The sequence below is a fragment of the Marmota flaviventris genome, chromosome 4 (genome assembly GCF_047511675.1).
Source record: "Marmota flaviventris isolate mMarFla1 chromosome 4, mMarFla1.hap1, whole genome shotgun sequence".
Classification (NCBI taxonomy): Eukaryota; Metazoa; Chordata; class Mammalia; order Rodentia; family Sciuridae; genus Marmota; species Marmota flaviventris.
The window spans coordinates 114,663,245-114,676,978 of NC_092501.1; positions in this window are offsets into that span (position 1 = coordinate 114,663,245).

Below are 13,734 nucleotides of genomic sequence, written 5' to 3' on the forward strand. Positions count from 1 at the left end.
TCTAAGCCTCTAGTTTTTTGATGTTAAAATGAATAGCACCTTCTTCAGTAAAAGTTATGGTTGAAGAATAAATGGCATACTATATTCAAAGTTTTTATTCCAATGCCTGGCACACAGAAGAATTTAATCAATTGTTTAATAAATTATATTTAAATAATCTTGATAAATTACATTTAAATATTTAAATATAATTAAGTAAAATTAGGCCTGCAAGAAAATTTGGGACCAAATTATAAAAGACCTAAAGATTCTTCTTGCAGTTTGCCTCTTTTCCCAGCTGAATTCCAAAATGTTAAGGTCTGCCCTGGTCCAGATATGTATGATGTATTCCAATATTAATTTCTTTGTTCAGAGTCAACCCCAGATGTCCTTGACACTTTGTTGTATTCCATTCATTTTTTCTCCCTGTCTTGTTACATTTCAGTTTGGGACTTAGGCAATCACTGGAATGAAACTTATTCAAAATTTTTAAATGTTCAATATTAGCAGAGTAAAGAATGCATAGAAGGTGGGATTACATTTGAAACAAAAGAGGTAAGGGAAAAGAGAGTAATAAAAGGGAGAAATATAAGAAGAGAAAAATATTCACCATTGTCTCTTCCTCCATTGCTCAATGGCAAACACTGAAAATAGCAGCAAGGTATTTGCTCAAGGAAAGATGAAGGAAAGGAAAAGGACACCCTCCCCCCCCCAGTTTTTCTTTAAAATGAAATGTTTCTGGGAAGACTCAAGATAGCAAGCACAAGAAGTAGGGACCCCAAACCAAAATGTCCAATCCATCCTAGCATTTTCAAGTCCAATCATGAGTTATTTAATAGCCGGCTTGATCGTTCCAAAGCAGAAACTACCAGTCTAAAAGCTCCTTCCAAGGATACAGAGCTCCTCTCCTGCCACATTCTAAAATGTGAACTAACAACCAAATGTAATGGGTAACTGAAAAAAGTCTATAAGATAAAACAGATCAATAACAAAAAGTCAAAAAGATAAAAGAAAACTGATATCAAAAATACCAAAGAAGAAAGAAGGTTCCTAGAATTTTTTTTTTAATGAAAAAAAAAAATAAAGGATATCTTTCAGGAAGTTAAGAACAAGAGAAAGAAAGAGAAGAGAAGAATAAACAAGAAACCACTTAATTGTTCACTTTAAAATGGTTCTTTTTAAGTTATATAAATTTTACCTCAAATTATTTTTAAGTGGGAATAATCAGCTATTATTACTTAAACATCAAAGGTAAGCTTTCTCACACATTAGACATGAATGAATCCTGGAGCCACAGATTATAAAATTTTAAAAACTTAAGAATCTCAAAGAATAAAATTACTTCCAAGATACAGAACACTCAAAGAAAGAAAAAAAAATATGTAGATAAATTCCTGAACATGTTTTAAAACCATGATTTTAAAACCAAAAAATTTTGAAGAGTAATTTGGCCACACTTAGATAAACTTTATAAAATTCAGTTCATATAACCCAGCAATTCCAACCCCAGGTAAGAACTAAATAAAATTTCAAACACAGAAACAAGAAGATACATATATATTGTACAGTCTACTAATGTAAAGATACTATACAACATTATTTCAAATAAGCATGGAAATAAGAAACAATCCTGAATTTTAATGTGTAGGAGAGAGTGAATAAATAAAATGTGAGAGGCGGTATATACATATAGAGTTATGCAGCACAGAATAAAAGGGACATGTCTTGAGAAAGACATTTATTTGTTATTTGATTTTGTCACTCTGATAACATCATAAAGTGTATTTACACAGGTCTAGATATAGCCTACTACACAGCTAGGCTATACGGGGTGTGTGTGCATGTGTGTGTGTGTGTATGCAAATGTGTCTGTGTACCGTACAGTCTACTGCTGTAGAATGAATTCCAAAATGTTAATGCTTTCCCTAGCACAGAGCCCTGTGAGAGACTCCAATATTAAGAAGTCCTATGACCACCATAAACAAAACAATACAAGATTAATTCAAGAACAAGAGAAAAGAAAAGGATACAGTCAACAGACACAGTAAAAACAGGATGCATGAGGCTGCTGCTGCCTGGGTGACAGTCAAATCTTTTTTAAAAAGAAGTATATTCTTAATGAAAAAAATGTATAATAAATACATAAACTAGCAACATAGTCATTTATTGTCATTATCATGTATCAGGTACTACACATAATTGCATGGATTATACTTTCATAGACTAACAGTACAAGAGGTTTGTTTACACAAGCATCACCACAAACAGATGAATAATGCATTGCCCTAAGTTTACAATGGCTATTTACATCACTAGTTGACAGGAATTTTTTACCTCTATTATATTTTTATGAAGCCACCATGCTGTAAGTGGCCTCTTATTGACTAAAATGTTATGTGTGACATGACTGTACTTGACTACTACATAGTAGTTAACTATATTAATTCACTTAAGAAATGCATATTAAGTGGCTAATATATACCAAATACTCCTCTGGATACTGAGAATTCCACAATGATCAAGATAAATTCCTGAACCACAATGAGACTACAAATGGATCTATCTACAACAACATGAATAGAAGGTAGAAACATATTAAAAAGAAAAAGTAAGCTGTGAAATATTAAATATAATTATATTATCTATTAAATAGTCATTTATAGTATTTATGTATGTATTAATACATGTATTACTTACTTATTTATTGAGGTAGGCATTGAACCCAGGGGCACACTGAGCTACATCCTCAGTCCTTTTCATTTTTTAGAACAGAGTCTTGCTGAGTTACTAAATATCTAGTTAAGTAACTGAGACTGAACTTGAATTTAAAATCCACCTTCCTCAGTCTCCCTAGTCACTGGATTACAAATGTGCACCACTGCACCCAGATCCTACATATTATTTATATACACATCCAAGTCAAAGTATTTTTTAAACAACAGATAACAAAATCATAATAGGAATACCTCTTGGAAAAGAACAATGGGATAGGCCTAATGATGTGGACCAAGAATAACTTTTAGGTCCTTGATCAACTTTGAGTTTTGAGCATGGTGAGAGATAGGTGTTTAATTTCATTTTGTTGCATAGGGATTTCCAGCTTTCCCAGCACCATTTATTGAGGAGGCTATCTTTCCTACAATGCATGTTTTTGGCGCCTTTGTCTAATATAAGATAATTGTAGTTTTGTGGGTTAGTCTATTCTGTACCATTGGTCTACCAGTCTGTTTTGGTGCCAATATCATGCTGTTTTTGTTACTATTGCTCTGTAGTATAGTTTAAGGTCTGGTATAGTGATGCCACCTATTTCACTCTTCCTGCTAAGGATTGCTTTAGCTATTCTGGGTCTTTTATTTTTCTAGATGAATTTCATGATTGCTTTTTCTATTTCTATGAGGAATTCCATTGGGATTTTTATTGGAATTGCATTAAATCTGTATCGTGCTTTTGGTAGTATGGTCATTTTGATAATATTGATTCTGCCTATCCATAAGACTAATATAGCGTAAGAATTAAAACCAAGAATCAGTAAATGGAATGGACTCAAACTAAAAAGTTTCTTCTCAGCAAAAGAAACAATCTGTGAGGTGAATAGAGAGCCTACATCTTGGGAGCAAATTTTTACCCTTCACACATCAGATAGAGCATTAATCTCTAGGGTATATAAAGAAATCAAAAAGCTAAGCACCAAAACAACAAATAACCCAATCAATAAATGGGCCAAGGACATGAACAGACACTTCTCAGAAGAGGATATACAATCATTCAACAAATATATGAAAAAATATTCATCATTTCTAGCAATTAGAGAAATGCAAATCAAAACTACTCTAAGATATCATCTCACTCTAGTCAGAATGGCAGCTATTATGGAGACAAACAACAATAAGTCTTGGTGAGGATGTGGGGGAAAAGGCACTCTCATACATTGCTGATGGGACTGCAAATTGTTGCAGCCAATATGAAAAGCATTATGGAGATTCCTTGGAAATCTGGGAATAGAACCAACATTTGACCCAGCTATCCCTCTCCTTGGTCTAAACCCAAAGGACTTAAAAACAGCATACTACAGGGACACAGCCACATCAATGTTTATAGCACCACAATTCACAATAGTTAAACTGTATGTATTAATATGTATGTATTATTGTAATTAACTGTATGTATTATTGTAGTAGGGATGCCCTTCTGTAGATGAATGGATTAAAAAAGTGTCATATATACACAATGGAATATTACTCAGCAATAAAAGAGAATAAAATCATGGCATTTGCAGGTAAATGGATGGAGTTGGAGAAAAAAAATGCTAAGTGAAGTTAGCCAATCCCCAAAAAACAATGCCTAATGTTTTCTCTCATATAAGGAGTCTGACTCATAGTGGGGTATGGAGGGGGAGTATGTGAGAAATAGACGAATGCTAGATAGGGCAGAGGGGTGGGAGGGAAAGAAGGAGGCAGGGGGTTAGCAATGATGGTGGAATGTATGGACATCATTATCCAAAGTACACGTATGAAGACAAATTGGTGTGAACACACTTTATATACAAACAGAGATATGAAAACTGTGCTCTATATGTAATAAGAATTGCAATGCATTCATTCCGCTGTCATGTATTTAAAAAATAAAATCAATTAAAAAAACAGAATAACTTTTACTTGGAAGTTCTCTTGTTTATTAGGAAAAAGATAAGACAAGTGCCATAATATTAACAGTAATCGACTGTGGGTATTTGAAACACTGAAATTTATTACATTAATTTCTGTTCTTTTATTTATTTGTTGCCAGAAATGAATAATACAATTTAAAGGAATAATCATGAGAGTCCTATATTCATTTAATAAAGGTTCTAAAAAGAGAAAAGGGTATAGAGAGGAGATTAGCAAAGAAAAAATACGAGAATTTCCCAAAGCCAAAAATAAGAAATTATCAATGGTATTTTTTAAAAACCAGCAGAAGAGCCAGGTGCAGTGGCACACACCTGTAATCCCAGAAGCTGGGGAGGCTGAGGCAGGAGGATAAAACTTTCAAGCCTCAGCAACTTATATAGACCCTAAGCAACTTAGCAAGACCCTACCTCAAAATTTTAAAAAATTAAAAAAATAAATAAAAGACTGGGATGTGGCTCAATCGTTAAGTGCCCCCTGGGTTCAATCCCTGGTGCCAAAAAAATAAAATAAAATAAAGAACCCAGGATGAAAGTAAAGATTCCAACAAAATAAATGGGAAGGGGGAAATACCCAGAAAAATACCTATGAATTTTCAAAATACCAAGAATAGAGAGACCTATGGACAAGAAAAAAAAAAGAAACTGCTAAATAAGAAGGAAAAAGAATGAGGTTAGCACTAAATGTTTTATGATAAATGCCCTCAAGATTATTAAATAAAATTATTTCCTCTTATAATTCCATAGTTATCCAAAGTATCACTCAGATGTAATGGCAAACCCACCATAGTTCCAGGTATGGAATGGCGAAGACATTTACTTTTATCCACTCATTCATAGGAAAATAAATTAAATGAGGATATGATCTAACAAGAAAATGAAATTAAAAAAAGAGAATGAAATGAGAAAAGGAATCCAACCAGAAAGAGTAATAAATTGAAATTCCAAAGAGATGTACAGCAGGATTCAAGAACAATCACTTTAGAATGGAAAAAGAAGGGAGCACTTCAAAGAAGTATCCATGAGGGGAAAAAGCCAAGTGGAAGGCAGAATTCCACACATTTGATTTGTTTTTACTTTTGTTCTTTCTCCACCTACCTACATTGACATTTTGGGTTAGGTAATTCTTTATTGTAGGGGGTCTGCATTGAGCATTGTATGATGTTTAGCAGCACTTGGGGGCTCTACACATTATATGCCAATAGCACTTTCTTAATTATGACAACAAAAATGTCTCCAGACATAACCAAATGTCCTCAGGGACCTATGCCACCAATTGAGAATGTGTACCTTACAAGAACTGAAGGATATGATAAAATAAGCAATGCAAGGAAAAAAAATAACAATTGGAAACTCACAAAACAACAACTGAAAATGAAAATGAAAGCAAGCCAGGGATGGTGGTGCATGCCTGCAATCCCAGACACAGGGGAGACTGACATCAAGATTGCAAGTTCAAGGTAGCCTGACAACCTGGCAACACCCTTTCTTAAAATTCAAAAAAGTAAAAATAAAAAGGGTTGTGAATGTACCTCAGTGGTTGAGCACCTCTGGGTTCAATCTCCACTACCACAAAAAAACAAAGAGGGGCTGGGGTTGTGGCTCAGTGGTAGAGCACTTGCCTAGCGCATTTGAGGCGCTGGGTTTGATCCTCCAAACCACATAAAAAAATTAATGAAATAAAGGTATAAAAAATATAATGATAGGGCTGAGATTGTGGCTCAGTGGTATAGTGCTTGCCTAGCATGTGTGAGGCACTGGTTTCGATTCTCACCACATATAAATAAATAAATAAATAATAAAGGTCCATTGAGAACTAAAAAAATTTTTTAAAATACAATAACATTTTTTAAAAACACAAAAAGAAAGGAAATGAAATCAAAGCTTATTTACATAAATATTTCATAGAAAGAAAGTTTGTAGTCACGATAACATCAACACCATAAGTTTAATTTTGACTATAGTGTCAACCAGTTTGAAAGGTATGAACTATTTATAGCTGCATGACAAATTGTACACATCATCCACCTGGACACAGTAAGCATACAGACAAATAGGCAATGAAAATAATGGGCTTCTAAAACCAATAAAATTTATTAGGAAAAGCAGGTAATAGAATATGGATAAGTTAAAACTTATAAAATCAAGATAGCTTAAGAAAAACATTATTTTAAGAGAATAAAATAGCCACCAGAAATATTTAAGAGTTTAGAAATAGGAAGGTGGGTAGAAAGAAAGGGTACAGCAGAGACTATGATTCTTCATTATAAATCCTTCCATATCGGTTGATTTTCTTTTTTTACTATAAATCTTGATAGAAATTTTAAGTAATTTTTTAAAGATAAGCAACTATCTTTTAACAGAAGAAATCATTAGTTTCATAAGTGAAAAAAGAATAGTATCACCAACCACCAATATACTGAAATTTCTGTAATCTAGTTTTATTAGATTATAATCTATTCAAATATAGATTTGAATTAGAACAATAATATTAGCAAATGTTTATTGTGCCTTTAAATATCACTATAGGTATTTCATAGTACTATTTAATGTATTCCTTTTAATAACACTATGAAGAAAGTAGCATTTTTACCTTCATTTTATGTATGAGAAAATTCAGATTCTTAACCTTCTCAATGTTATACAGTCAATGAACAGTGGAACGATACCTGAGAAAAATACCAAAAAAGAGTGGCTAGAGGAAATACTGAATGCTATTATATTAACTTGTCATAGAACAATATAGAGCTCGATATACTGACCAGTAATCATATCCCTCTCCATATCATTATGGAACTGAGGAAGAAGGAAATAAAACAGAGTTCACTGAAGGCAGAGGAAACTAGAAGGAAATTTTAAATCTCATAATTATATGTATGCCAGATACAAGAAAAAAATCATGCAGCACTGCAAATCCCTGAAAAAGATATATAAGACCCCAGTTATCTGAGGTTACTCAGAGCCAGATCACCAAGGCTTACTGGGTCTGCGTTTTCCTTAAAATACTTAAATAAAAGCTTATTCAATATTACATTTAATAAAATATAAAATTTAGTAGTAAAAATAGGCTAACAGAAATATCCTGTTAGGCGTTAATTCCCCAAATTTAGCATTTTACCAGTTAGAAAAGATTGGTATCTCCTGGCAACTTAAAATTTTTTCTGCACTCCTCTACTTCATACTCCTCTACATTCTAATCACTTATTTAAAATATTAAACAAAATGTGCTGGTATCCACTCCTGGGAAACTATATACTTTTGTTTCTCCAAGTAAACAAATGGCCATTAATTTCTACTATTGTTATATATCTGAAATGAGGGCTAGTTTCTAGGAAATCTTTATGATTAAAAGAAACTAAAATTATTTGCATTGGAATCCCACACTTCAAAAATTAATATCAAAGCACATGATTTATGAAAAATGTATCCCACTACATAAAACAATTAAACAGAAACATTACTCATAACTACTAATCTACATTTTAATTAGCAACATTCACAATATTATTCAGTTAGTTAATGTCAATGGAACACTTCAATCCATTTATACCAGTAGTGCAACTTTACAAAATAAACAAATACAAATAATTAGCACCCCAGAAAAATACAAATAACAAAATGAAGGTACAAATAACTAAGAAGAGTTCCAAACCTCACTCACCATGGTCAGCTAGAACACAACTATATCTTCCCATCAGTAAAATAAAAAGGATTAGACTTCATGAACACATTTTTCCCATTCAATAGCTCCATATCACAACGATCAAGAGGTACATTCAAAAGACCCTTTGTTCACTGATACTCTGGGATAATAAGCTAACTTTCATTATTTCAAGTTAAATGTAGACATAGTCAATATTATAACTCAAATGTAAAAATAATATAGAATTTAAGAAAATTTTAAGGAAAAATTAAAAGATTAAGAAAAAGATAATTTATTGGTCCTTAATTTCATGTATTTAAGAGAGAAGCTCTATAAACTCAGAAATATTAAGAAGAGAAGCTGGGTACAAGAATGCTCTCCTATAATCCCAGCTACTGGGGAGACTGAGACAGAAGGATGTCAAGTTTGAGACCTGCCTCATCAATTTAGCAAGATCATCTTAAAAAAAAAAATTCAAAAAGGGCTACAGATGTTGCTCCATGATAAAGCATTCCTAGGTTTACCTCCCAGAACTGATGGAGGAAAAACAAGATGTGGAGTTTTACAAAGTAGAAAAAGACCATCACTGTCAACTGAACAATTAAAACAAACTACATCAGGTACAAAATCAGATTTTTAAAGGAAGTCAGAGAGTTGAGAACACAAAGAAACATAAATGCTATGTTTATGTTTAGAAAGTGATGGGTCCTTCACTGGAGAGAAGAGACAGATGTCCCGCTGCAGCCCAAGAAAGAGTAATCTATCCCAAAATGAATAAGGAAAAATCAGTCAGATTTAAGACACTTTTCACACCATGTGTAGTCTGGTTTTCCAGATTAGAATCCATGAACTTAGAGTCACAAGTAGTCTGCAATTACTTGCCAACTGCCATGTAGATCTACCAAGTGCTCAGATGTTCTATGCCAAAAGCTGACATCAGCTGGCATCAGACACACACATGCACATGTATGTGCAACACACAAAAGCACTTAGAAGCACTGTGGTCTTTCAGCTATACAAAGCCACGTATACAGCAGGGGATCAAAGAAGAACCCTTTGGGCATGTCAGGCTTTCAGCTATAACAGACTATGAAAGAATTTGTCTCCATTCTCCATACGCCTACATTTTCAGGCACTCCAAGCATACAACTACGAAAAACACTGTAGGAGATTAAGAGGATTTCATCAACCAAAAGCTGATTCTGCTCTTAGAAGAACTGAGAAAAGCCACAACAAGGTACTTCAGACCTTAACAGAGGAAACACACAACAGAGCTGACAGAGATCTCTTGAGGCACAGAAAACAGATCATGAAATAAGAATCTAGCAGTTGGCAGTATAACTGAGAAAAATAAATCTTCCAGTTTCAAAATTGGCAATTTAGCTGTGAAGCTGGAGCAGATCTGTGGAATCTGCAGGTAGATATATCCCAGGACCTATTGAAGGGAGAGTTGTGGCACCATTTTCAAAGTACCTGAAACCAGTGGTGACCTAAATCAAGCTAATACCAAAACCAAAGGTCACAATAACCACAAATCTGATTGACTCAGTCCATTCCCCATTAGGCCTACAAGGGGAAATGAAAATGAACAGTATTTATTTCAGTCTGTACAGTTCTTTTGTACAAAATTTCCAGCATGCAATAAAAAATTACATAATTCCCATAAAACAAAAAAAATATATAAACAATGATCAAGAGAGTAGAATAGCTAATAGAAGATGACTCTGGGTGAGTCAAATATTGAAACTAACATGCAAACTTGCACCTCAGATAGCATTAACCTCCAGGGTACACAGAAAACTCAAAAACTTAACACCAAAAAAATAGTAAATAACCCAATCAATAAATGGGCAAATGAACTGAAAAGACACTTAACAAAAGAAGAAATATGAACGGCAATAAATATATGAAAAAAATTATTGACATCAATAGCAATTACAGAAATGCAAATTAAAACTACACTGAAATTTCATCTCATTCCAGCCAGAATGACAATTATCAAGAATACAAGTAACAATAAATGTTGGCAAGTATATGGGGGGAAAGGCACACTTACATTGCTAGTGAAACTGCAAATTGGTGCAATCACTCTGGAAAGCAATATGAAGATTCCACAGAAAACTTGGAATGGAACCACCCACTTATCCCACTCCTTGTCATATACTCATATACTCAGAGATCTTAAAAATCAGCACTATAGTGACATGACTACATCAATGTTCATAGCAGCTCAACTCACATAGCTAAGCTATAAACCATCCTTCAACAGATGAGTGGATAAAGAAAATGTGGTACAGAAGAAGATTACCATTAAATAGGGACTAGAGGTGCGTGGGAATGGGAGAGAGAAGGGGAATTGCATGGAAGATGGTAGGAGAACCTCATTGTTATGCAAAATTACATATAAGATGGTGTGAGGGGGAAGAAAAAAGAGAGAGAAAAAACGTGTCACAGTAGATTGGGTAGAAAGAGGGGAGGGGAGGGGAGGGGGGAAAGGAAGGGCAGCAGAATACAACAGACACTAGTATGGCCCTATGTATAAACGTGGCTGTATAACCAATGTGATCCTGCAATCTGTACACGTGGAAAAATAAGATTAAGATTACGTACCCCATTTGAATCAAATGTATGATATGTCAAGATCATTGTAATGTTTTGAGCAACTAATAAAAAATTCAAAAAAAATGTGGTACACTAGAATGAATCAGATATAACTTTCTTGTGTTCATTTATGAACAATGTAACCATTGTAACTCCACATCATGTACAACCACAAGAATGGGAAGTTATATTCCATGTATGTATAATATGTCAAAATACATTCTACTGTCAATATAACTAAAAAGAACAAATTTAAAAAAGAAACTAACAGGCACTTGAAACTAATTATTATATAGATAAAAAGATATCATTGAAAGACTAGACAATAAACAGAAAAAAGATGAAGAATTTCAAAAGACAGAAAAATTAAAAAATAAAATGCCAGAAATGAAAAATACAAAGTTAGAAATGAAGACTTCAGTAGACAGGTCTTATATATAGCAGATAAGATACAAAAGAGTGAAATTAAAAATGTGCAAAAACGGAAGTAGAAAATTCAAGATAAAAAAGAAGCTAACAATAAAATATCATTAGATTCAAAGGAAAATAAGAGAAAATGAGCAGAAGAAACAAAAAGATAATGCCTGCATAATTTTGATGAAGACATCAACTCAAAGATGCATGTGAATAAATACAGATAAAAAATGACAGTAAGGTACATTATAGTCAAACTTGTTGGGAAAAAATAATTAAAAACAAATCTTACAGCAATGAAAGAATAAAGGCACATTACACACTGAGGAAAAATACAAAAATTTTCACTAACTTCTCATCAGAAATAATTCATCTTTGAAGAAAGTGAAACTATGTCTACAAAGTGTAAAAGAGGAAAAGAGTCAACCTACAAATACATAACCAGAGAAAATGGCCTTCAGAAAGAAGAATTAAGAGATTCTTAAGACAAAAGCTGGGAGAATTTACCACTAGCAGATTTATAATATAAGAAATTATTCAGTACTAGCAAAATGATACCAGATGAAGTCAGATCTGAGGGAAAGAATTAAAAGCATATGAATTATTTGAAAGAGGAAATACACAAGAAAATATAGAAAATTTTCTTAAACAACCTTTACATATATATGTGTAAATTTCTTTAAAAGACTATAAATTATTTAAAGCAAAATAAAAATACTATGGACTTATTATAAATGTAAATATAATATTTATGGAAAATACTTTTTAAAAAAGAACAGTAGGACAATGGGAAGGTTAAAATAAATAAAATTATATTGCTATAAAATTTTTACATTATTTATGAAGTATCATTATTTGAAGGTAGACCATGGTAATAATGATTTATGGTATAATCTCTAGAAGAAGAACCATTAAAAAATAATAACATAAGCAGAACACCTAAAACTCAACAGAGTACATAAAACGGAATACTAAAAAACACATGCTTCATCAAAAAGCTAGAAAAGAAGGTACAAAGAACAGGATAAATTAAAAAATAATGAAATCAGAGACTAAAACCAGTCATATCAATAATTATATTAAATAACAAAACATTCCAGGCTTTCAACTACTAACAACAGGAAGTGAGGCAAAAGAATTGAGAGAAATCCCTTGAGATACTGGAGCCAGTTACCAAAGGCTTAAAATTCTCTCAGGAGAGTTAGGAAAATCCCAGGCCTGCAAAGAAGGCTGGAGAGAAGCAGAAGGGCCAAATTTCCCTCTATAATAGAGTTATGAACCAGATGTTTTCCTGAAATTCTTATGTTGAAACTCTAACTCCCAGTGTGATGGTATTTGTAGATGGGGCCTTTGGAGGTGCTTAGGTTATGATGGTGGAATCCTCATGAAGGGATCAGTGCCATTAGACACACAAAGATCACTTCCTTTTTTTCTCTGTGCTTTCTGTCATGAAATACAGCCATGGGATACAGTCATGTGATGAAATACAGTCCCAGGAAGAGGGTCATTACCACAAATTAAACCAGCAAACACCCTGTTCTTATATGTCCCAGCCTCCAGCACCATGAGAAATAAGTTCTGTTGTTTAAACAACCTATGGAATTCTTATCACAAAACCTGAACTATGACAAATAGTTACACTAATTTGCCTTCACATTAGCAATGTATGAAAGTCTCTGTCTCATCACAACCTTGCAACTGAATGTGTTGTCATATATATAAATTTTATCACTCTTACAGGTGACAGACGAAATCTGTGTGCATTTCTCTAATTATGAGTGTGAATAACTTTTCATATGTTTGATGGCCATTTTTATCTCTTTTTTTAAAATTTTTTATTGTTGGTTGTTCAAAACATTACATAGTTCTTGACATATCATATTTCACACTTTGATTCAAGTGGGTTATGAACTCCCATTTTTACCCCATATACAGATTGCAGAATCACATCAGTTACACATCCATTGATTTACATATTGCCATACTAGTGTCTGTTGTGTTCTGCTGCCTTTCCTATCCTCTACTATCCCCCCTCCCCTCCCCTCCCCTCCCCTCTTCTCTCTCTACCCCCTCTACTGTCATTCATTTCTCCCCCTTGTATTATTTTTCCCTTTCCCCTCACTTCCTCTTGTATGTACTTTTGTATAACCCTGAGGGTCTCCTTCCATTTTCATGCAATTTCCCTTCTCTCTCCCTTTCCCCCCCACCTCTCATCCCTGTGTAATGTTAATCTTCTTCTCCTGCTCTTCGTCCCTACTCTGTTCTTAGTTACTCTCCTTATATCAAAGAAGACATTTGGCATTTGTTTTTTAGGGATTGGCTAGCTTCACTTAGCATAATCTGCTCTAATGCCATCCATTTCCCTGAAAATTCTATGATTTTGTCATTTTTTAATGCAGAGTAATACTCCATTGTGTATAAATGCCACATTTTT